Here is a 27,653-nt window from a genome sequence, read left to right as displayed (position 1 = left end):
CGGTACTAAACCGAAACTGCATTCCCATAGTCTTTTCCAGGACCATTGGCTTATCCATGTTTGGAACAACTTCCAGATCAGAATATAAATTTTTGAGCCACACAGCCACTTTAGTTGCTTCACAAGCCGCTATGTATTCGAATTCCATGGTAGAATCTATTGAGATTCGTTAAATATAATGGTTAAGATGTTTACACATTGAGGTGCAAAACACTTAATATTTTTCACTTAAAGAGAAGTGAAAACATGAGATTGTGTGGAAGGCATCTAAAAGTGACTTTTATGGGTCTAAAGATATACAATGAGGTATCCAAACATTCCCAAAAATTTTGGTAGCATTTGGATCAATTTTAGGACCATTGGAGTGGTCCAAAGTTATAGAGGGTGGCGATACGTCGCCCCCTAAGTGGCGTAGCATCCCCTAAATATGAAGGGCTTCAAAAGCCCTAGCAGGCAATGCATCGCCTGCTAGTAGGCGAAGCATCACCTGTCGGGAGATACATCACCTGCATGCAGGAGATACATCGCTTGGGTGGTCTTTTAGAGCCGTACAATTTACGTAAAATGCTTCAAATTATGTGTTTTAAATGTCCTAATCCTATTGGATAGACTAATGATGATGCCTACACTATATATATGAGTTATTAGAGTTGAAAAGCCTTGATCACACTTTCCAACTCTCTCTCTAAGACTCACTCTCTCTCTAGCTTTCTAAGACCAACGTTTTTTTCCAAGAAACTCATCAAGCTTGCTTGACTTGCCTGAGTTTTAAGGCTTGTTCAATCCCAAATCTCATTCTACTTAGTTGAAGCTTCAAACAATTGGGAAGGCTTGGAATATAGATTTTGGACAACAATATTCATATTGTGTATAAGCCTTAGAAGTTCTCCAAGTTTGAAGATTCAAGTTGCTCAATACAAATGCTGTATCTCTCTAACCCTAATCTTGTATTTTGTCATTCTATTATGTTTTTCATTATTGGTATAGATGATTAAATGTATCTAAGTTTATCTTATCATCATTTAATAATTTATTTTCTTATATTAAAGATTAACATTCATATCATGAACATGTTTATTTTATTATCAGAATTGCACTCATACATTAAATTTGAATCTTGATTATCTTATAGGGTTTGGAATATTGCATTATTATCATTATTAATTGTTGATTTGCAAAGAGTAAAACCATATATTCCCAACAGAATCTGCAATACTGGTTTGTTTAATACTACGCCAGACTACAACTCTGCCACCAAGTGTGAACACTAATCCAGAAGTCAATTTTCGACTATCTCTATTTGATTGAAAATTAGAATCATTGTATCCAGTGGGGTTCAGGTCACCACATGAATATACAAGCATATATTCTCTAGTTTTCCTAAATGCTTGAGAATATTCTTTACTGTAACCCAATGACTCAATAAAGGATTGGATTGATAACGACTGGCTATCCCTGCTGCATAACAAATGTCAGGTCTTGTACACAATATGACATACATTAGATTGCCTACTTTAGAGGCGTAGGGATACTGTCTCATACCCTCTTCTTCTTGAGGTGTTTCGGGACATTGCTCTTAAGAAAAGACAATTCCATGACGGGTTGGCATATCACCCTTCTTGGAATTTTTCATACCAAATAACTCCAGTGCCTTATCTATATAAGTCGCTTGAGATAGAGCCAAAACTTTGTTCTATCGATCCCGAAGGATCTAGATGCCCAAAACATAGTTTGCATCTCCTAAATCTTTCATTTGGAATTTCTCGGCTAGCTATTTCTAATTACTTTCAATTTTTTGTTGTGTATTATCAACAATGAGGGAAATTGGTTCATCTTCTACAACCTTCAAATCCTTGTTTCAAGATTTTGGTTTGTGTTCGACACATAACCATGAAAGATAAAAAAAATTCTATTTGGAAATGCTCTACATGAATGTGGATATGGATTCAAAGTCTTCATCAACAAAAGATGAGACAACTCAATGGCATTGCATGCTTAAGGAGATTGGTATCATCAAGTTCCTTATTTCTAAATGTGTAAATTTCAAGAATTTGAATGAAATATGTTTGCTACCATATTTTTGTGAGTTTGAGATCATTGTTTATATTAAGAGTACAATGGTGAATATTAATAAACAATTCAAGGGTTATTGTTGTACTTGTTTTGTTTGTAAAGTTATTGATCATCATGTGATTTATGATTATTGTAAAATTAACCATAATAAGATTGGGGTTAATAAAATTGATGATGAGATCCTTGTGACCTTAATTGAATTTAATGCATTCGAAGAGGAATGTATGATAACCCTAAAGAGAATTGACATGGTTCATGCATGTAGTGATGAGACTAATGCAACCTTAAGAGAAGGTGAACATGTCAATGCAATTGATGTTGAGATCATTGCAACCTTGAGTGAAGTTAATGCAACCCAAGGAAGGGTGCAAGGATGGTGGTATGATACTTGTGCCACCATTCAGGCAACCTATGATAAAAATCTTTTCAAAACCTTTGAAAGTGCAAATGTGGGACTTGAAGTCCAAATGGGAAATGAAAAGAGATCCAAGGTACTTGGAAGGGGCTGCATTGATGTGTTCTTCACTAATGGAAAGAAAGTGACCCTAATTAATGTTTTCTATGTTCCCGATATGACTAGAAACATTATGAGTGGAAGTATATTGAGTAAATCCGATATCAAAATGGAGTTTGAATTCGGTAAAGTCACTTTGACTAAATTTGGCACTTTTGTGGGAAAGGATTATACATGTGATGGAATGATAAAACTTTGTGCTCTTGATAGTGACAATAATGATATGGCCTCTAAATCTTGCAATGTGATTATTCTAACTCTATTACTTTATGGCATAATAGACTTGCTCATATAGGTTATAGCACAATTAAAAGTGTTGTTAAATGTGGATTAATTAATTGTGATGTGAATGAGCATGATAAATGTGAATTATGTGTTAAATCTAAAATGGTAAAGAAACCATTTCCAAGTGTTGATAGATGTTCAAACTTGCTAGATTTAATAAATAGTGATTTATGTGAATTGAATGGCATGCTAACTAGAGGAGAAAATAGATACTTCATAACTTTTATAGATGATTGTTCTAGGTATACTTATGTGTATTTACTTAAGAGTAAGGATGAGGCATTTAATGCATTTAAAATCTATAAAGCTGAAGTAGAAAATCAATTGGAAATGAAAATAAACTCTTAGAAGTGATAGAGATGGTGAATACTTTTCAAATGATTTCAATGTATTTTGTGACCAACATGGAATTATACATGAATGCACTGCACCATACACTCCACAAAAAAATGGAATAGCGGAAAGAAAGAATACGACTTATCTTGAGATGATTAACTCTATGCTTTTACATGCTAAATTGTGTTATAATTTATGGGGTGAAGCCTTGCTTGCTGTGTGTCATATATTGAATCGAATTCTTATGAAAAAGACAACGAGTCTCCATATGAGTTATGGAGAGGAAAGAAGCCTAACCTAGGCTATCATAAAAGTCACCGATTCTAGTATATCTAGAGATCTAACATCTTTATGAATCGTATGTCACAACTCATACGATGTCTTGATGTGTTCGTACTTATCTTTGTACTCTTTTGGAAAACTTTTGAGTATACAAAACCACCCCATGTGATTATCCTTCAACCATTTGGTATATTTTTCATGCATACTAAATGTATCATCTATAGTTGGCTCTTCAGGTGGTTGTTGACATACAGTATAAGAAATTACAATTTGGTTCAAAATGTACAACATACAAACATGCCACATATGAATTCTTTCAATATCAAAATAAACATTTTCTAGAGTATAGTCAATGTGTCGAGAGAGAAATTTAGACATGATTGCTGAAATAAATAAATAATACAAAAATAAATTTAGCACATATAATGAATATCAATAATTTCGGAATAGTAAATATGATGCATGAGTGCAACAAATTTAAATAGCACATAAAAATAATTATTACTAATTCCACGATAAATTAATTTGAAGATTAATAGAGTATCCTTAGAGTAGGTCAGACTAATCCCAAATTAATTTTGAGACACTTCTCATATCCATTAGTGAAAACTTAAAATCAACTATTTTTCTCTTTTGACCTACGAACAATCGCTTATTTGGTCAAGATTTACTAGTCCACTTGAAAGCCTAATCAACCTTTGTGAGTGTAACCAATTATTTTAGATTAGTGATTTAACTCAAGAGTGTGCCTTAGAGTCAGTCAAACTTGAAATAAATCATTCAATCTGTCAACGCGGGTTTTCACCAACAGTGGATTAAGAAATCTAATTATAGAGATATTAGGCTTTCCTAAACCATAATTGAACAAATGAAAAATATCACAAACACTCACACTTTTACGTGGTTCAGTGATTAAAATTCACCTAGTCCACAAGACAATCTTTTTGATCTATTTAGGACTCTAGAAGAAATTGTTGATGACAATTTCAGCAGACTTTCAGTATATAGAAAGTCGGTCCCTTTTTCTGTCCATTCCCCTGGTATTTATAGAGGATTCTCCTTGACAACATTGGGTAATTGTGTACATAAATATGGCAATTAATAAATTTGGGTAACTTCCCATTTACATAAGGATATGATTGCCTATAGAATTTACATTCATTATCTTAAGTAATAAAAGTTTAATAAAATATGGGTCTTTATGAGGCGTATAAAGAATCTCTGAGTCTTTTGGGATCCTTCATTGTGCATCATGACCAGGCTTCCCTGAGCTGAACACTTTCTTCTAGCTTTATGTCGAAGAACTAACCTATCCTGACATGGGCCAAGTTCAGAGTTTTTAGAAGGCGATCTAGCCATCCCGCATCTCGAACTAGGTTGTTGGCGCAAGAGGCAATCTGGAGAATATCTGGTTGTCATAAGCTGTCAAGTTTGACTTGAGCTGCTCACTCCAGAGTTAGCTAGATGTTCTACCTGCATGCTTTCGTCATGCGCTTGTTAGCTAGTTGCACCCTATGCTAAGTAATTCAACTCGTATTTATTTTGGGGCACAACACAATCCTATTCATAAAATTAAAGAAGTTAACCTTGAATAATAACACAGTCAGAAACCTTCATTAGGGGAATGCAAACAAAGGCGCCTCGAGACCCATTCCATGAAACATCAGTGTTAACTAATAATGGTGACCATAAGAGTTATTATTATATATTCTTCTCCCACTCACTATTCTAGAATATGTGTTTTATCAAAACATCCTATGATTTTTAATTAAATTAATCCAATTAATTTACCAATTGACATTCTAATAATTGCTAATCTCATTAAGCGTATAAGCATTAAACAAGATTTAATCAATCTAATAAATAGGCTCTTAAACTATCTAGTCTATAAATGCTCTAATTATTAAGAATATCATTTGCCTATCTAATAAAATTAATTATCAAATAGGTTTTGAAATTAATACTTAAAATCAATTTACCACTTTGTTCTAGATTAAACTAGATTAATAATATGATTCATTAAATGCATATAATCAAATAGGACATTCCTAATCAAAATATGCTGCTACACGTATGTGATGCATGCTTTAATTTGATACTGTGTGGGTAATATGTATGTCATGTTACAATGCATGACAATTCTATTAAACACATTTAATACATTCAAACATTTAAATAAATAAATATAGTAAATAAATAAATGTGAGCCGGATGTTTTGGGTATTTCTAGACAAATTACAACACTTGCAATAAATTACAAAAGTAAAAAAAAAAAAGAATAAAACAAAGGCTTCATGTAGAATCTCCATCTCCATCTTTTGGGCCTTCTATTATTTTTATGCTATTAAGCCCGATTTTGAATTATATATGACTTCAAAAATATTGAACTTGGCTAATTAAAGCCCAATTGGTCATTCAGGTCCATTTTGAATTTGGGCCACTTAATTCAAAAATTAATTAGAATTTTAAAATTCCAATTAACAATTTTTGTCTAGCCCACAAATTCAAGGAAACCACAACCACCCTAGGGCTTAGGTAAGGAGCCAGGTGGTGGAGTTTTGCGATTTTGGGCTCGAGTTGGTGTGGGCGGCTCGAAAGCCACCTGCGCACTAACACTTCAAGAAGGGTACGACTGACATGTATGTAAGACGTGCAAGGTGTTGCTGACAGGTGTGCGGTGAGTGGCTGGATGCGACTGGGGTGCTCGGACACAAGGGCGTGCATGCTAAAGGTTGCTCGAGGAATGCCTGAGGCACTGGACAGCCGCGGGGCTGGTGCATGGGCAACAAGTGTCGGGGAGGCACCTTGGGGCTTGGGATACATCTTTTTGCAAATAATTTTACTAATACAAAAAAATATCATATGCCCCATATGACTTACAATTTTGTAGGTCTAGAAAAAATAAGAAAAAATCTGAAACCCACAACACCATATAATTAATGACTATTAAGAGCAAACATTCATAAAAAATACATCCATCCATTCATCACATATTAAAATAATATAAGAATTCATATTATACCCACACAATAATTAATGTATGCAGAGATTAATGATTGCTTTGCTACCAATTGTTGGTAACTGGTTTACCATGTGCGCAGCGGAAAGCACGAGGAGGTGGGCCCATAGATTTCAAATTTTTTATTTAAACATTCTTTAAATAATTGGATTCATTAGTGTGCAAAACATTAATCAAAGAGAAAGAAAAAGATGAGGATTTACCAGTTGTAGACCAATCAAGAATCCTCGATATCTTTTAGTAAGTCCTACGAACATCCAATCCAAATCAGACTTGTAAATACTTAGACCAAGATCTTCCAAGATGTATCTCTACACCTCAAGACGTGAGTGGGCACGTAGAGTTATGGTGGGAATATTTCTGATTTAGAAGATGTTCTCAGCTCATGAGATCTTGGAATACTAGGGCTGTGACAGATTTCAAGCATAGGAAAATATTACGATATATTTTTCTTTCTTTGTGAATAGCTTAGAATTTTCTCTCTAGAATATTATCTCACTTAAGCGTAACTTAAAAAAATTTCTATGTGATAGATTTATAAAAAAAATTAATAAAATTTAAAATTCAAATTATAAATGAATAATTGAATAAATAAAAGAAATATCCAAGATCCAATCTTGGATCTTGTTACACGCCAGTCACAGTACTGTGACTGGCGTGTAACTCTCCTTATTTTCAGGGATATATTTCAACTACTTTTATTTAATTATTATCTAATAATTATTTATTCAAAAATATCTAAACCTGATAGCTTATTTATCATATTAATTAAAGAATAAATATCATCTCAAATTCAAATTCAATTTGAATTATCAAAAATATCTTTTCATACATTTAAATAAATAAAACTAATTAATTCAAAATTAATTATCTTAATTATTCAAGTAGCATTTTCGAAAATACCCACTTTAATTAAAGATGATTTTTGAAAACTGCATCAATTAAATTATTAATTTTGAAAATTAATATGTTAATTAATTAATTTGTCTCAATTACATATTTGCTAGTGAAGAACAAATTTCTTCCAAATATGCCATTTCCCTGATTTTTCTCGCTTTCAGCTCTTACCTTGAATAATGTTGATAGAGGCATCTCGGGGACCTATGAACCTATAATTTCAAGCTCAAATAAATTTATATTATTAATTAAAAATCTTTAATATAAAGGATATTGGTGGTGATAATACCCAAAATTTTCAAAAGTTACACTTTAATACCCAAATCTTTTTTTTTGGCGGTAATAATATCTAAATCTACAACATTGGTGCAATTGTTAGTACTTAGCGTTAACTGGCCGTTAACTATCTATGTGGCACATTTTTATACTCGTAAATTTATATATTAAAGTGTAACTTTGTAAATGATTTGGATATTATCGCTGCCAATATCCCTAAATTCTTTAAATAATATAAAAATTATTTTAAATATTAAGAAGTCTAAAATATTATCAGAAACTAATTAATAAAACTCTAGCCAACGTCTCTGTCTCATATTTAGATCCTTTCGGGTGAAGAAATACTTGAAACTCTTATGATCGGTGTATATTTCGCACTTCTCTCCATATAAATAGTGTCGCCACACTTTCAGTGCAAATACCACCGCTACTAATTCCAAATCATGAGTAGGGTACTACTGCTCATACTCCTTTAGCGGTCGCGATGCGTAGGCAATGACCTTCCCACTCTCTATGAACACACATCCTAATCCCAGTTTTGATGAATCGCAATATACGACAAACTTATCCCCATCTAAAGGGAGACTAAGCACTGTAGCAGTAATCAACCGTCACTTCAATTCCTGGAAGTTATTCTCACATCTGTCTGACCACACAAACTTCAGATTCTTCCGCGTTAATTTTGTCAATGGTTTAGCGATCTTTGAAATCCCTTACACGAATCGTCGATAATACCCTGCCAACCCAAGGAAATGCCTAACCTCCAAGGCGTTCCTTGCCCTCAGCCAATCCCTAACTGCGTACACCTTAGCCAAATCTACCTTAATCCCGTCTCCACTGAAAATGTGACCTAGGAATGCCACCTGCGGTAACTAAAACTCACACTTCTTAAACTTGTCGTACAATCGATGCTTTCTCAATCTCTGCAAAACCAACTGGAGATCCTGCTCATGCTCTGCCTCTGAACGAGAGTAAACTAGGATGTCATCAATGAAGACAATTACAAACTGATCCAAATAATCCTTGAACACCCTTTTCATCAGATCCATAAATGATGCTAGGGCCTTAATCAATCCAAATGACATGACCACGAACTCATAATGCCTGTACCTTGTGTGAAAGGTCGTCTTCGGATATCCTCATCCTTGATCCTCAGCTGGTGATAACCAGATCAAAGTTCAATCTTTGAGAATACTGTCTTACCTGCAACTGATCAAACATATCATCTATCCTCGGTAGTGGGTACTTATTCTTGATGGTCAGCTTGTTCAACTCCCTGTAATCTATACACATCCTCAGGGTCTCATCCTTCTTCTTCACACAAAAAATCGGAGTGCCCCAGGGTGAGAAGGTAGGTCTAATAAATCCTTGGTCCAATAACTCCTATAATTGTACCTTCAATTCCTTTAGCTCTGCTGGAGCCATTCTGTATGGCGCCCTCGACACTAGTTCTGTACCTAGTGGTAATTCAATGGTGAACTCGATCTCTCGGTGCGACGACAGTCCTGGTAAGTCCTCATGGAACACATCTAAGAACTCACATACCAATCTGGTCTCCTCTGGTCCCACTGGCATGACCCTAGTGGTGCCCATCACACTAGCTACAAATCCTATACAACCTTCTTATAATAGGTATCTAGCCCTCAATTGCTGATATTATGGGGATGCGGGTCCATGCACAGTGCCAACAAAAACGAAGGGGTCCTCACCCTCAGGCTCGAAAGTCACCATCTTCTTCTTGTAGTCTATCATCCCCCCATACTTGACCAACCAATCCATCCTCAAAATCATGTCGAAATCGTCTATGCCCAGCTCAATCAAATCCACTGATAGTTCCTTGTTGTCCACCACCACTAGCAGTGACCTAACCCATCTCCTAGAAACTACCAGTTCCTCTGTAGGCAACATAGTCTTATACCTCGCAGTATAATAATCACAAAGCCTACACAATCTATCAATCACTTTGCCAGAAAAAAATGAATGTGTAGCACCAGAGTCAATCAATACAGTATATGAAGTGCCAACGATAGAAAGCTGACCTATCACCCTCGAGGGACTAGCCTCAGCCTCTACCTGAGTCAAGGAGAACACTCGAGCTAGAGTCCAGCATTCCGCCTTCCTTGGTTCTTCCTTCTTCAAAGTCGGGCAGTCTTTCTTAAGATGACCAATCACCCCGCACAAGTAACATGCTTTTTCCCGACATTCGCCCAGATGGCGCATCTTGCACTGAGCACATTCCAAGTAACTTCTCCATGCCTCACTGTCGCCCTGGACACCCTGGGCCCCCTTATCAGGATCGGTAGTGGTCGAGGTGTGAAGGGTCTTCCTCTTATTCTCACTAGGGCCTTCCCCCTACCAGATCCCGCAAATGGAGGCACTGCCCACCGAACATCTCATCTTGGAGCTCTCTCCCTCAAAATCATATTTTCTACCTCCTCAACTGTAAGGGCCTTCTAAACCACCTAGGCATAAGTAGTCTCCCCAGGTACTAAGGTAATCTTCACATCTTGGGCCATCATAGCATTCATCCCTTGGACGAACTTGTCTGCCTGGCTGCATCTGTAGGCACTAGATCAGGTGCAAACTTTGCTAGCCTATCAAATTTCAGGGTGTACCCAGTAACTGTTATGTTGTCCTATACCAAACAGGTGAACTCATTCACCTTTGCCGCCCTAACGACAATACTATAGTACTTCTAGTTGAAAAAGTCTCTGAACTCGTCCTAACCCATGATAGAAACATCTCGAGTCTGAGATGCCACCTCCCACCAAATGTGCACATCATCTTGAAACATGTAAGTGGTGCATGCCACCCTATCATTACCTCCCACCCTCATGAAGTCCAGGATGGAGGTGGTCAGGCTCATCCACTGTTAAGCCTTAAGTGGATCTGGTCCTCCTTCAAATATTGGAGGATGTTGCTTCCTGAATCTCTCGTACATCGGCTCCCACCTATTCCTAATATCAAGATGTTGTACGATTGGTGCCACAATAGGTGGCAAGTCTGGCGCAGCGTTCCCTAGCAGAACCTGCTGCCTCAGAAGGCAAATGTCACGCCCTGGATAGCCAAGACCGTTACACTGTGTGTTTATAAAGGTGCAAAACTTGCTAATCAAGTCATTTAGTTAGAAATGTGTTACTAAAACTATAGTTGAACTAGGGTTAAAATATTTTGGCCACAAAAGCTACATTTCTAATAATCAAACATTTTTACATGGGATCCCAAAAGTAATAACATTAAAAGATAGTTTACAAAATTTCAGGATAAAAGTACAGCTACTAGCCACTCTAAGGGCAAAACAGACATTTAGGCTTTTCCCGTCCTGTACTGCTCCTCGGTCGTGGCGGCCGATCAACTGACTATGTACATTCAGCCTCAATGCTCTCCATCTCAGGACTGGTCCACTTTGCCCTTGCCTTTACCTGCACCACGTAGCACCCGTGAGCCAAGGCCCAGCAAGAAAACACAATAACAGAACATAATCATCAAACAAACAATCAAATTACTCATACAATATAATCATATACCCAACATTCCAAATATTCACATTAATCAAGTATTCAACATACCAAGTTCATCATTTTATACTAATAACCAATTCACATATGATAACCAGGGTCAACGCCTTTAGGCCACACCCTCTATTTATCCCACTGACTCTGGCTTGCTTAAACCGAGCTTAGTGAATATCAAGCTGTCCTCAGCTACCAGTGGCCGAGCCGCGCCCTGTGCGCAAATATTATTTACGACACTCTTTGTCTGTTTATCACATGTCCCATGGCATATTACCATCTATGACATCATACAGATATAGGGAGCTCTTAGTCCCAACACAATCACATAACCGAGTGCAATTTTCTTACCTTTGGATTCCGGTAGCTTTGACCAGTGATGACACCCCTCAAGAACGATCCCTTCCAAGCCCTAGTGTACACCTAGTCATAGCCATAGATCAGAATCATCACCAAAATTATATCCCAAAAACCTAACCTAATTCCACCAAACGGGGTGGTGGAATCAAACCCCGAGCCCCCGGGCAAAAACCCTAGGAAATAACCCAAAAATCCCCTTCTAGAAACAGGGTAGTGCTACAGCGCCCTAAGGTGGGCACTACAGCGCTACAAACAGAGCCCAAAAACCCTCTGACCACAAGGCCTAGCGCTACAGCGCTAGTCACAGCACAGCCAACCCTGATCTCCCATTCCTTCGATTTTCCCCGAGCCAAACCTCTCCAAAACTCAACCAAACCTCAACCATACCCCAAAGCAAGCCTACCAACATCTCCAACTCACCCCAAATGAACTAACCATATGAAATTCAATCACATGCACCCCAAAATAAAGAAATCACCATGGTTGAGCTTAAAGCTCAAAACTCAGCAGTACAATAGAAATCTCAGAACTTCAAGCTAGAAATTCTTACCTTTGATGGATGAATTCGACCTAGGTATCTTCTACACTTCCTTAGCTTTCACCTCCTCAAATCCTTAGGCTTAATTCCCTAGAATTCCCACAGAAACTCAGCTTAGAAAACCTGTTCTATACCAAAAACCAAGAGCTGAATAACAGCCTCAAAACCTTACCTCAAATGGATGAATAACCTCTGCCAATTCCTCAAGCAAAATCAAGAACCCTTTTGTTGAGCCTTAGCCTAAGCCTTCTCTGAAGTTTAGCTCCAAATTTCTTCAAGAGATGGGGAAGAAGTCCTAAATCGATAGAGAGAAAATAGAACCTCTGCTTTTCCTTCTTTCTTCTTCTTTCTTTTCCTTTGTCTCAATCCTTCTTTCAGACTTCTACTGCTTTCTACACATTCCACTAAGGAAAAAAACAAATTGATACTTATCTCAGTTTTTAAACCAAATGACCAATTTTCCCTCCCTTAAATCCTAAGCCTTTAATCCCTTAAAGGGCATTTTGGTCATTTGTTCCCAATTCCCGCTAATTCCTCGAGTGTCTCTAATAATTACCGCTTACATCCCATCACCTAACTAATCATCAATTATATTCCTCAATATCAAATAGACTCCAATATACTTCCTAAATTCCCAGAAATACCCCCAAGCTCACCTCAACCGGGTCTAAATCCCCACCGTCACTTTTTTCGCTAAACCGCTCACTAGGATCGCCTTGAGTCATAAGCTACAAATATATCCACATAATAATGTGATATCAACAATTTATCACAGATATTTACATTTATGCCCTCAATGGGCCAAAATTACGAATATGCCATTCTAACCTAATCAGGGCCTACATGCATACTAATACACATAGTCATGCATCACAGATATCCAAATAATCTTATAAACATGCTTTTAGTCATTTAAATCACATATAATCCAGTTATGCCCTCCCGGCACACTAATCAAGGCCCTTAAGCCTTATTAGTAAATTTGGGTCGTTACAACAAATCTCTTCCTCTTGACTCTGAAGTCTAGCTTGCATGTTAGCAAGCATCTGCTGACATTTCTCAGGGATTGGCGGAGGGTTTTGGCCCTGGTTATCATCTTTAGCCTCGATCTCAGCGCCGGCTAGTCAAATTAATCGCCTTGGAGGCATAACTCTCCAAGTTTATCTGCAATCAACGACTCGACTAATCAGGCAATGATAACATGTTTTTAAATTCACCCCATGGTCTAATGCCACAATCAAGCAATAATAAGCAGTCACAATGCTTACAGCCATTTCAGCAACTATCCACATACAATAGCAATGCTAATAAGCATGCCTTATCATATACACATAATAATCAACGACCAGGTCCTATCATTATATCTCATGCTTTCTATTAAACATACAGATAAAGCATTCATGTTTCATTTGAGTAGTAAAACATATAATCACATAAATAGTTACCAAGTCCTGAGTCGAGCTTGTCTTTAGCAGCGAATGTACATGCCCAACTAGTCTTCAAGAACCCTTAAACCTAGACCGCTCTAATACCAAATTGTAATGCCCTGGATAGCCAAGACCATTACACTGCGTATTTTAAATAGTGCTGGACATGTTAATCAAGTTGTTTGGATATAAACGTGTTACTAAGGATAATTAATGGATTAGGGTTAAAAGATTTTGATCATAGGAATAGTTGTTTTTCATTAAAAAGTGTGAGTTTGTACACGAGATCCCGAAAATAAGAGTTTACAAGGCATTTAAAACTCTCAAAATAATTACAACTTAAACCAGACTAAGCGACAAAATTAAGTTTGGCTCTAGTCCCTTTTGACCCCTCGGCCGTGGCGGTTGAGCAACTGCTGATGTACATGCTGCCTTTAAAGCTCTCCAACTCACGACAGGTCAAGCTTTCCCTTTCTATTACTTGCACCACATATCACCCTTGAGCCAAGTTTCAGCAAGACAGCTTAAATCAAAGAATACGATAAGGAACAACATATAAGCAATAAACTTGAATCAACAAATTCAATAAGTAACAGGATATAGGCAATAAGCTTGCAATGATAATCTGCTCAATCAAATACATATTCCAACCTCAACAATCAATACAGTTAGTTAAGTGCAATCGACACTTATATTTATTTAAGAGATGTTTAGACCCGACGCCCTTAGGCCGAGTCCTCTGGTCTTATGGCCGACCTCGGCTCACTTTGGTCGAGCTATGTTTTGCATGCTTAATGTCGGCCCCGGCTCCCTTAGGCTGGTCTTTCAGCATAAATATAATCACATGTATATATATATATATATATTGCACAATCACACAATCAGATACAACATATACAAGCATGCCCTATTAGGTAATTACAATTATAATCATAGTCATATCCAATTACAGGGGCCTAAGCCCCGATCACAACTAGGGTGCAGTTTTCTAACCTTGAGTTTCGTGCGATAGATGATACGACCTCAAGTACGATCCTGATTCCGAGGCTTGCGATAATCTAGTCACAACATAAAGATACTCTTATTAGGGATTGACTTCAAATCCCGAGCCTCACTCTAAACCCTATCCCTAAGATTATTATTCTTAGGTGTTGGGATGTTAGAAATGTCCCTTGAGCCCCCAAGTGGGCCATCAAATGGATTCCCAAACTCCCCGAGCCCTAATCCTAAAATCAGCAAAAATCACACTTCGGGACACCTGGCGCGATCACACTTGTAGAAAGTTTAGGCTTTCTGGGGTACTGGCGTGGTCGCGCCTTAACCCAGCGACTACACCACTAACTCTGAAACCCAAAAATCAAAAATAAAAATCCCCACTCCCTGATACACTAGCGCGATTGCGCCTCAACCTAGCGCAGTCGCGCTAGGTCGCCAGAAACTCAAAAACAAGCCCATGTTCTTCCCCAATTTCAGACTTACAAATTCTCCTTGGATTTCATACCCGAAACTTGACCCCAATTCACTATTTCAGTAGATTTAAGTCCACAAAATGCTTCACACAACTTAGACCAACTATAACCCAGGTCAAGACACCATAAGAACATATCAAAACACATTAGAACATAAATTTGCACTTCTTGAGTTTCAAACTCAAGCTTCTCTCCCAAAATCTGAGAATCACTTTACAAATCAAGATTTCCAGCAACAAACAGACCCTCAATTTATTTTCAAAACCATTAACTAACATAATTCTATAACCTAAGTAACATCAAATCCCCAAAATCCATATATCCAAACTCAATTTCCCCAAAGCTCAAGAACACAACCACTGAAATGAAAAACAAGGTATATAAGCTCTCACCTCCTTTGAATTTTGAGTTTGTAGCTGAATAGAGAGAGCCTTAGCAGCTCCTAGCTCCTTCCTTTGCTCTTCAAATCCCTCCAAGCTTCCTTAAAATCACCAAAAGAATCCCCTTCAAGCTCAATACCTTAGCAACAAAGCACCTTAATATAGAACCAAGGGAAAATGGAAAAACGTGCAAGTGTTTTCCCCTAAGGTTGCTGCCCATTACTCTAATGAATAGGTCAAATGACCATCCTACCCTCATCCCAAAGTTCCTCTTTAAAGCATCACTAAGGGCAAATTGGTCAATTTGCCCAAAACCCCACTAAACCTCAAATTATCACCCTAAATTCTTAATTAAATTATTAACCCCCCAAATATAAATATTTCCTCCAATAATGTTCCACTAACTCCCGACCCATGCAAAATTACCAAAATACCCATTAGCTCACTCTGAGCTGGGTATAAATCCGTGTTGTGACTTTTTCGCCAAATCGCTCTAAAGGATCGACTTAAGCCAATTATTGCAAATATATCCACATAATAATGTGGTTTCAATCATATAAAACATATAATTACAATTATACCCTTAATAAGTCAAAATTACAAAAATGCCATTTTTCACAAAAACGGGCCCACAATTACATTTATTACACATAAGCATGCATAAATAGTTATATCTTAATATAACTCATATATTTCACATAATCACACATATATTCAATTAAGTTCACGCAATAATCCATTTATGCCCTCCCGACACGCTAATTAAGGCACTAAGCTCTCTTAGCAAAGTCAGGTCGTTACAATTTTTATAATATTTAAAGAATTTAAATAATTTATTCTAAAATCATCCCAAAATCCATATGTGCCACGTGGATACTTAATGAGCAGTTAACGATGACTACTAACAGTTGCACAAAAAATTGTAGATTTAGGTATTACCGGAAAAAAAAATGGTATTAAAATGTAAATTTTGAAAAGATTTGGGTATTATAGCCGCTAATTAGACTAATAAAAATGTGCCACATGGATACTTAACGGGAAGTTAACAATGAGTACTAACAGAAGCACCAAAATTATAGATTTAAGTATTATTACCGCCAAAAGAAAAAAAGATTTGGGTATTCAAGTGCAACTTTTGAAAAAAATTGGGTATTATTGCCACCAATATCCCTTAATATAATAACCTTAATTTATTAATCTCAATATTATTTCACTAAAAATATGAGAGTGTACTCTTGTAAATATAGACATTTATTTATTGAGTACTTTTTAAATATAAAAAATGTCACTCGATTTAATCATCACATACAATTCAATCCTCTATTAATGGTTCACAATTAAACAAGGAATTAACTATCGTTTAACCTCTTTAATTATATCTTGTTTCCTTAAGTACCATTAACTTTACTAGTGAAGGTTAGTTCATAAACTGATTTATGAATTTGAGCTCAATAACCTTTCAGTTCCAAAAGCTATCCTTTAAGAAAACCATTATTCAATTCCTCTTAGAAAGATATATATTCCATATTTGTATATTATTCCCCCAACCATTTACATCAATGAGTTCCCAAAACAAATGTTTCCAGCCTGATCATTTTAACAAACACAAACTAGTGAATCAAAGAACCCATATGACATAAACATGAGTTCATATTAACTTCATGATTAAAATTAATTTGTATATGATCATCTTATTGATATGTTTAATTAATACTTATAAAGCAAACAATATTACTAAAGTATTAATAACATATCAGGACATGTTCATGTATAACCACTTTGTACGAAGTACCTCCACTAAGATGTCCTACTACATCAGTAATCCAGATTTAGTTACATGTATTCATAATACAAGTGAACCGTACTTACATTATTTAATCCAAAAATTCCATATAACTTTGTTTTATTGCGAACTATTTAAGTTCGTTCCCTACATTGTTAATCCTCTCGTACCAATACAAGATTGTAGTCACAATAACAAATTTGGAATTTTTTTTATATTCATATAATATTATTCTAACAATAACAATAAACAATCAATATATGCAAAATTTTATTTCAATTATTTATTTCATAAAATATTTTTCAATACATATGCTTTAAAGGGCACTATTTTCCAACACCACCGACATTGATCCTTCTAATTTATAGATTATATGGGCTACTACCCAAGAGACTTTGATCTGTGCCTCTGGAGTACTCATTAGACCATGTCACTGGCCTCAACTGGTAGTTGAAAAGGAAAACAAAGACAGTGTATCATCCGTTTTGGGCTTAGCCAGAGATTATGATAAAGACCACAATGACTTTGAGATCAATGTTGAGATAGAGGAAGAGGAGGAGTTAAACTCCCTACTTAGGGAGATGGATAACTTAGACATTAGTCCTAATGAAGTAACCAATGATCAAGGGTATGTCAGGCCGATGGTAAGGGTCATAATACCCACGTTTCTATGCCATATTCGGGTGACTCATCATACCCTATCTTATGATAAGGGAGACTATTTAATCTTTAGGGTCATCAAGATGAGGATGCTCATTCCCTTCGAGTTCTTTAAAGATCCACCAACTAGTTGGATCAATATCTATCAACGACACTTTGTCCAGAATCTTCAAGTCTTTATTCATCCCTTGCTTTGGGACTTTCTTTTTGCCTAGGATGTGAACCTCGCTTAGCTTTCTCCCAATGTCGTAAGAGTCGTAGTTGGGCTGCGAATCATCTAGTGTCGTATGCACTTCTTATTCTTGATCATAAAAGATTTTCAGGTGTACTTGTGAGGCTTCTACTTCACGCCCTTGTATGAAAGGATCATGTCTAAACTCTCAGGCAAGGGCAAAGACTTACATAGGAGCAAGTTCTTCGTGGACCGCTACAAGCTCCAATTCAAACTTGGAAATGATTGCCTCGAGAAGTCTTAACTCTACACCACAAGCTCAGGCTATCAATGCAAGGGAGTTGACCTCCAAGTAATACCATAATTTTGAGATTTTCTTTTTTACCAACTTGGCAGAGCTGGAATTCAACTGTCTTCTAGACAAATCATCCTCGCTAGCTTTGAGCTACTTCTTGAACCTGAGCCACAGTCCCTTCTACCTATCTCATAATGTTGCAATCAAGGAGAGGCCATGTGATGGGCCACACTTGGTCTTAAGAGTTCCTCAGTTTGGTGTATATGGAGTTGGGCCATCTAGGAATACTCATGAGGTTGAAAGTCAATATTGTTCCTTAGTTTTTTTTTCTTGATTTTCATTGTTGACCACAAAATTGGTAAACAGTGTAGAAATAGAGATGAACTAAAAAAATGATAAACGATACAAAAAGTTTATAGTGGTTCGACCCCAAAATCGGCAATAGCCTACGTCCACTTACACTTTTACTACTGTAAAAAGTTCAAACCAACAATTAGATGATCTAGAATCAACTGAGTTTAATAAGCCTGAAAAATACAAGAAACGATGTATAAAAGAATGATAGCCTCTCTCTAGAATATTTTGTTCGTGTCCCCTTAATGATTCACTAAACCTTTATTTGTAAGTTTTTGGAAAAATACAAAATAGTCCACGGGCCTTCCATGATTCTTGTAACTAATTACAACAAAGCTATCAAATAATTAATAAAGTTACAATACATTTACATTTTGAATATAAATATCAAACAAATATCCATAAAACAAAATATTTAGTGGTCATCTTCAATAACAACCGACCAACCCTGGTCGAGTAGGCCTCGACCAACCTAGTCGATATTGTTGTCTTTGTTCTTCGAACATTGTTTTGATCATAGTATGTTCATATGTATGATGAATCCTCTTTTGATCCCTTATCAGCTGGTCAAGTATGGACTAGATCTTTTATCTGTTGCACTAATATTTATCTACCACGTGTCCCATGTCCTTGCTACGTCATCATGCTAGTTTTTAGGTAAAACATTTGCACTATAAGTTTATTATGATGTGACCAACATCAAATGGCCATGGACTTTGCATCTATTTTATTTCATTTGGGGTTGTTCGAGGAATTTTGGAGAACCTCTGATAGTTGTCACACTTTCTAACGTACTCCATTGCGTCCTCATTCATTGTCGGCCATAAATATCACTATCTCAGTATCTTTTCAGACAGACTCTGTCCCCCAGTGTGGTCACCACAAAATCCTTCGTGTACTTCTCGCATATATTCTTTTGCCTTTTCTTTGGTGACACAACGTAAAAGCGATAATGAGTACCCCCTTTGATACAAAATCACATCCATTAAATTATATTGAGTATCCTGCCTTATTAGTTTTCTTGATTGGTTCTGATCAGTAGGCAAGAGGCCTTGCTTGAGATATTGTATGATGGGGGGGGGGGGGGGGTCATCCATGTATCCATGACCTAGATAACCATTGTGGAGTCTATTTCCTTTATGCTAGGATTTGCTAGATGTTTGATTGGGACTACATTTAGCATATCTGCATTCTTTGCACTTGCCAGTTTTGCCAAAGCATCTTCATTTGTGTTCTAGTCGCGAGGTACCTGTTGTATAGTATACTTATCAAATTATGCTAATAGGTCTTTAGCTTTGTTTAAGTAAGCAACCATTCTCAATCCCCGTGCTTGATAGTCTCCTAGGATTTGGTTCACCACCAACTGTGAATCACTATAGATTTCGAGTGACCGTGCATTGACGTCCTTTTGCTAATCGTAAGCCAGGAGCAACGCCTCATATTCTGCTTCATTATTTGAGGCGAAAAACATGAATTGCAATGCACAATGAAAGCGATGTTTTTTCTGGAGTGACTAGGATTATCCCTACTGCGGAGTTGTGCTCGTTAGATGAACCATCTACGAACAAATTCCAAATAGGTGGCTCCTTTTCTGATTTTTTGATTGTTGGGATTATCTCCCTGGTAGGTAACCCTGTATACTCAGCAACAAAATCTATAAGGGCTTGCCCTTTTATTGCTACTCATGGTTTATAGGTAATCTCAAATTGACTAAGTTCCACAACCCATTTTAATAGATGACTAGCTGCTTCAGGCTATTACATAACTTGCCTACGTGGTTGGTTGGTGAATACTATGATATGATGGGCTTGGAAATACGGTCTAAGCTTTCTTGATGCGAGCAGAAGGAAATACACTAACTTCTCTATTGCTGGATACCTTGATTCTGCTCCTATCAGTCGTTTGCTTATGTAGTATATCGAATATTGCACTTTATCTTCTTCCATGATTAATATAGCACTAGCAACATATTTAGTGACTGCTAGATAGGCGTATAGAGTGTCTCCATCAATTGGCTTGGATAGAATGGGAGGTTGTGCCATGTGCTTTTGAATTGCCTGAAATGCCTGCTCGCATTCTTTCGTCCAGTCAAAGTTCTCACTACCCCTTAACAGATTAAAGAACGGGATACACTTGTATGTCAATTTTGAAATAAACCTACTACGAGCAACCATTCTTCCCGTCATATCGATCTGTGCTTGAATTTTTTCTGGATTTTCCTCCATCTCCCCCTGCATTAACTATTAACTCGAGGAATTTTCTAGAACCAACTCCAAAGGAACACTTTTGAGGATTTAGCTTCAATTAGTATCTCTTCAAAATGTTAAAGCATTCCTCCAGGTCTTTGACATGTCCCCCAACTTTTTTTTTATTTTACTAACATATCATCGACATATACCTCCTTTTTGTGGCCTTTTTGGCCTTGAAACACCTAGTTAACCAAGCGATGATAAGTGGCACCAGCATCTTTTAAGCCAAAGGGCATCACCTTATAGCAGTATAGGCCAATATCTATTTGAAAGCTGGTGTGTTCCTTATTTGAGGGTGCATACTAATCTGGTTATAACCAAAGTATGCGTCCATGAAGGATAACATTTCATGCCCTGCTGTTTCATCGACCAGCTGGTCGATTCTTAGTAATGGGAAGCAATCTTTTGGGCAGACTTTATTTAGGTCTGTAAAATCCATGCATGTCCTCCATTTACCATTTGGTTTGGGGACAAGTATTGATTGGAGACCCATGATGGATAAAACGCTACCCGAATGAATCCATTTTCTTTCAGTCTTTCAGCTTCTTCTTGTAAGGCTATCGGTCTGTCCTTGTTGAGTAGCCTCATTTTATGCTGCAACGGCGGGAACTTTTTATCTATATCAAGGGCATGACTTATCACGGCTAGGCTAATTCTGATCATATCCTTATGCAACCAGGCAAAGATGTCTTGGTTTCTTTTTAAGAACCTCACTAGTTCTTCTTGTATACTTTTTTCTAAATTCTTATTGACTTTGACAATCCTGGTTGGATTATCTTCATCTAACCAAACCTCTTCAATGTCCTCCACTGCTCCTACTTCTTCGACAAATCCCCGAAATGAGGATCTATCTCACTTTCCTCGCTTTGGGCAACACCCTATTTGGTGACTTGATCACCTGATTGGGCTTTTAAAGTCTCAGTATTACAAAGTTCTTGTAATTTTTCTCCTTCAAGGTTGCTCGAGTGTATCATACTGGTGCTATCTCCTCCCTTTTTTTCCTTGGTAATTGAGGAGTTATAGCATTCCCGAGCTTCTCTTTGATTTCCAAACACACACCCTACTCCCAAATTTGTAGGAAATTTCATGACAATGTGCCATACTTATGTGATTACTTGGAGATCAGCCAGTATGGGTCTCCCTATTACTACATTATAGGATGAAGGATAGTCGACTACAATGAGCGTTGCAAAGATGATTTTATTTGCTAGAGCTATTCCTGTAGTAACTAGTAATCAAATAGAGCCTGCTGGTGTGTACCCTTCCCCAATAAAGCCATATATTGTCGGGCTTCATGGCTCCAAGTCTCGTATTAACAACTTCATCCTCTCCAAATACGAATTATACAAAATATTGATCGATTTTCCTGTATCGACCAGCACTCATTTTACCATCATATTCGAAATTTGAACGTCTACGACTAGGGGGTTTGCATGTGGGAACCTAACATGTTGAGAGTCTTGCTTGAAAAAGGTTATTAAGTCACCTTCTATTCGAGCTTTTTTGGGAGTTCGCTCCTCGGCTGTCAGCATTTCAGTGTCTTACGAATGATGCAATGTTCTGGCATATCTTTTTCTTGCCTTGCCACTATCGCCAGCCAAGTGTGGTCCCCCACATATAGTGAGCAGTGTGCCAGCGACCGGGGCAGGCAGTAATGGGGGTGAGCTTTGACATCCCCGTGTCTGCTCGTTACCCCCTAGAAGCCGTTGATTGGGGATCAACCCCTCCTCGAACATCCGCCTCAAATGTCCTTGTCGAATTAAGAACTCAATCTCATCTTTCAATTGGTTCCACTCATTTGTATCATGGCACAATAATATGATTGGCCTGATAAACATCTACCTGACTCTCGGTCAATGCCGTATAGTTGGTAAATCTTGGCTCATATTTAGTCAGCATTGGTTGTTTGTTATCAGAAGTGGCAGAGTCATTGTTCGGTCATTTTCCTCCATTTTTCCACCATTGTTGGCCTTGCTCATTTTACTAGCAGCCTTGGTCGGTGATCGGTAAAATATGATGTGCAAGTATACATAATCAATTTAAGTAATAAAATAGTAAGTAAAGTATCATTCCCACAAGGACTATCAACCAATTACCAATTATTGCTTTTAAATTTCTATTTGGCTGTCGAAAATAAAGTGATTTTTAAACTAAGACTTAAAATTGAAATAAACTTTGCAATAATAAAGATTGATTCAATAATTAAAAACCTAAGGTATTAAATTCATCAAATTTTCAACCTGTTACTCTTACTAATCATCGCATATAATTCATCAAGCTCTATCCTAATAGCAGGTTAACTAAAGCAATCCTATTTCTTTTTCAAGATAGAAAGATCTCAACCTATATGCAAACTTTCTACATATCTGTGATAAGTTTAACACATAGCAGGCATGAAGCATAGAAACCCTAAACGCTACACAAACTCTATAGGTATTATCATCCTATATGCAATTTATGTCTATATGATTATAGAATATTCAATTCTCCCCTCTCGGATATCGAATCAAAATCATAAATCATGTAAATAGTGATCAACTATCCACACACATTAAGCATAAATCATATAGATGAAGGATAGAAGAAGAAGAAACTATATAAACTTCATAGAAAATTAACAAATATCCAAGTGACTACATTAAACCCTAGAACAGATGTTTAGTTCATGGCAAACAAAGCTAACATCATAAACATAAATGTTATTATCTTTAACATCCAAAACTTGAAAAATAAATTAAAAAAGAAAAATGCAGAAAATAAGCTTAGCCGTCAAGAACGCTCTGAAAATTCGTAATTAAAAACCCTAATTCATACCTAATCTCTAATTTTTTACAAAAACTTAAATAGTAATTTTTTTCTCTTCAGGGAGGTGTGTTGCGACCCTTCCATTTTCATGTCGTAGCCCGTGTCTTCAAAATACCCAGGAGGTTTGCACTTCCGTCTTCAAGCGTCATGACCCTTAAACTCCATGCTGCGGCCTGTGTGAAAACCCAATTTTTCCTTTTGCTTTCTGCCACTCATCATGTCGCGGCCCTAAAGGGCATGCCGCGTCATTAATTCATGCCAGATTTGAGTAGTTTCTGACTGTGCTAGATTTGCGACCCTTAAGCCCATGACGTGACTCTAATTCTATTTTTCAAAATTTGATAATTTTACATCCTTCCTTCATAAACTTCATCAAAAACTTCTTCTAGCTTCTCCTTATTGCCAATTTGACTCGAACAACCACCAAAATCTCCATTTTTCCACCATTTCTTATTCTTTCCGCATTTAGCTCATAATTCATATCATCGACCTACAAAAAAGACAAACACAAGCGTAATCTTGCACAAAACAAACAAAAAGACTCAATTTTACCACAAAACACATCCTAAAATGACACTAAAATGGAGTTATCAGTCGACTCTTCCTTTGTAACGACACAAAATGCTAATAGGGTTCAGTGTCTTGATTAGCATGTCGGGAGGGCATAATTGGATATATGTGTGTGATTAATTGATTAAATGCGTGGCTATGTGGCATGCATGATATATATGATGATATGAATATATTTATATGCATGTTTATGAGTATAAAATATGCATGTGGGCATGTTCTTTTTTATAAGGGCATATCTGTAATTTTGGCTCGTTAAGAGTATAAATGTCATTATTATGTGGATATATTTGCAGTATACGGCTGGAGGCGGTCCTAGTGAGCGGAATAGCGGAAGAGTCACGGTGGAGTTTAATACCCGGCTCGGGGTGAGCTTAGGGTATTTTGGGAAGTTTAATGTATATCTGAGGTTTATCAAGTAATGAGCAAGTATTTGGTAATTAGTTGGGCATATCCGGATTATTTGAAAATTTGTAGGATGACTCGAGGAATTAGCGGGAAACGGGGCATATGATCGTTTTGCCCTTATGGGCAGCTAAGGGGCTAGGTTAGTTTAAGGGGCAGTTTGGCCTTTTTGGAGTTAAAAGATAAACTTGGTGGGAATTATAGGCATAACCAAAACCCACCGGAAACTATTCAACTCTTAGCATTCTCTCTCCCTCTCTTGTGCCTAGGAGAGTTTTGAACTTTGGAAGAGAAACTTGAAGAATTAAGCTTGAGGGCTGGGGAACTAAGGCTAGGATTTTGAGGTGCAGCTCAGGGACACCATTAACATCATCAAGGAAAGGGTAAAAGTTCAGTTATTGAGAATAATTATGTTGTTATTGTGGGATTTTATAGGCTTTTAAGTTCTAAAGGGATTTTAATGAATTCTAGGATTTGGGCAAGGGTTTTGGGTTAGAATTTTAGGAGTTTATGGTGATTTAAGTAGGCTATTATGAGATAATGGCCGAATTCTAGTTCTGGTGTAAGTTAGGATAGATTTTTGATGAATTAAGTTGGGAAAAAAATCGCTGGAAAACCCAGGGATTTCAGGGTTCACGGGGGTGCGTCGCGACCCAGTTCATGGGCGCTGTGACCCGCGTGCCCCAGAAGGCCCTGGGAGGGCTGGCTGAATTGTGAGCACGCTGCGACCTTAGGGGGCAAGTCAAGGCCTGCATCCCCTTAAGACAGGAGGTTGACGCCTCTGACTAAAGGTGCGCCGCGACCCTTAGGGTCAGGTCGCAGGCCGCCTAGGTAGCCATTGCCTTGGTTGGTTTTTAGGCTCGGGGAGGCTCAGGGATTTAAACCTAAGTGCTCGGGACAAATTCTACTACCTGGTTTAGTAGAATTAAAAGGCCCAAAAGCTAGTATTTGTCTCCAAAACATTTAATTGGATTAGAATTTGATAGTTATCCATTGTTGCTTGTGACTAGGGTTATCGTTAAGGCTCAGGACTGAGGATCATGCTTGGGGCCAGTCTTTATCCTACGCTCGGGACTTGAGGTAAGAAAAGTGCACCCAAGTGGTTATGAATGGGTGTGAGATTCCTTGTAATTGAGCATATGTGTTATGTGAATTATATATCTGTTATGTGTAATGTGAAAGTACGACCTAAGAGAGTCGGGGCTGATGATAAGCGTACTGAGCACAGCTAGGCCTAAGCGAGTTGAGATCAGCTAAATAACCAGAGGGCTCGGCCTAAGGGCGCCGACACCTAATTTTTGTATTAAAGATTGAGTTATACATTTCAAAGTATATGTTTATCGTTTCCTGTCTTAATATTTGTATTCTGCTGATTTATTGAACTGATTGGACTAATGTTTGTTATATACACTTGTTGTTGTCTATGCTTGTTCATTATGGTTTTCTTGCTGAGCCTTGGCTCACAGGTGCTACGCGGTGCAAGTAAAGGCAAGGGAAGGTTGGACCAACCATGAGTTGGAGAGCTTTGGGGGCGGAGTGTACATCATTAGCTGGTCGACTGCCACAGCCGAGGGAATTACAGGAACTAGAACTCAAAACTATATTTTTCCATTTAGATTGGCTTTTGTTGTACTAACTTTTGAGGGTTACTTCTGCCATGTAAACCTTATTTTTGGGATCCAATGTATCAAACACTTGTTTTATTGAAAGTCAATAGTTTTACGATCAAAACATTGTAATCCTAACTTGCCACTTGACTTTAGAGACACATTTATGTTCAAATGACTTGATTAGCAAGTCTTGCACTATTTTAAACACACTATGTAATGGTCTTGGTTACCTAGGGCATTACATCCTTTTTGTCTGCCACCACCCCCTTTGCTTTTCCTTTGTTGGCGATGGCATCCTCCAACTTGATGTATTTTTTGGCTCGATCAAGGAATTCTTGAGAAGTTTTACTCCATTCTTTCATAAGTTGTTGAATAAAAGAGATTGCCTTTTCACCCCTACTGTGATTGCCATCATTTTTTCTTCATCACCAACATATTTGGCACGAGCAGATGTTGTCATAAATCTATGTGTGTATTCTTTTAAAGGCTTGTCATCCCTTTGGCGTATGTCGACCATCTGGTTGGCCTCTGTTGGTTGTATACGAGCAGCATTGAGCTGTTCGTAAAATTCTTTGACAAACATCTCCCAAGAAGTGATTGTGGCAGGTTGGAACTTAAAGTACCATTCTTGTGCGTCACTAGACAAGGCAGTAGGGAATATCCTGCATCGAGCATCTTCATATACTTTTTGAATATCCATCTATATCTCAAATTTATTCACGTTAGATATGGGATCTTCATTCCCAGTATAGCTAGGCTGGACTAGCATCTTAAATTTTCTCAGGACTTCTACATAAGCAATCCTATTGATGAATGGAGTTCCCTTCCTTCTAGCATATTCAATATCCAAAGTTTTATTCCTGACCAACTGTTGCACAACCTAATTTAGTGCATCAATCTGAGCTTGAACAACTGTTAGGATTGTGGTAGCGCGAGCAATTGCTGGAATGTATTTATCATGCTTTTCTCTTCGATCATTCAACACATTTCATATATCTTCCTCTATGCCCTTATGCTCTGACCCTCCTAGATGGTCAAATACATTCGCATTCCTTGTTCGACCCCTGCGTTTTGGCTCTCTGGTTGGTTGTTCATTGGCGAGAGATCCTGCTGTCCTCACCTCTGCTCATTTTGTCGACCATTATATCTTCTTTGATTTCGATAATATTCATAATCCCCTTCATTATAGTCATGACCATCCTTGAATTGTGACCGATAGTTCTGTGACTGACTATACATGTTGTCTCCTTCTCTGCAGCCAAAGTCATCACGATAAACAGGGGGTGGCCCTTGTGGCCTGTGTTGGTCACTAAGTCCCGGGGCATTATTATGTAGTGAGGGACCTTTGACTACAGAGCCAATGTTGGGATGCTTCCTGTTTC

This window comes from Humulus lupulus, chromosome X, assembly GCF_963169125.1.
Source record: "Humulus lupulus chromosome X, drHumLupu1.1, whole genome shotgun sequence".
NCBI classification, from domain to species: Eukaryota; Viridiplantae; Streptophyta; class Magnoliopsida; order Rosales; family Cannabaceae; genus Humulus; species Humulus lupulus.
Note: the sequence above shows the minus strand (reverse complement) of the source record.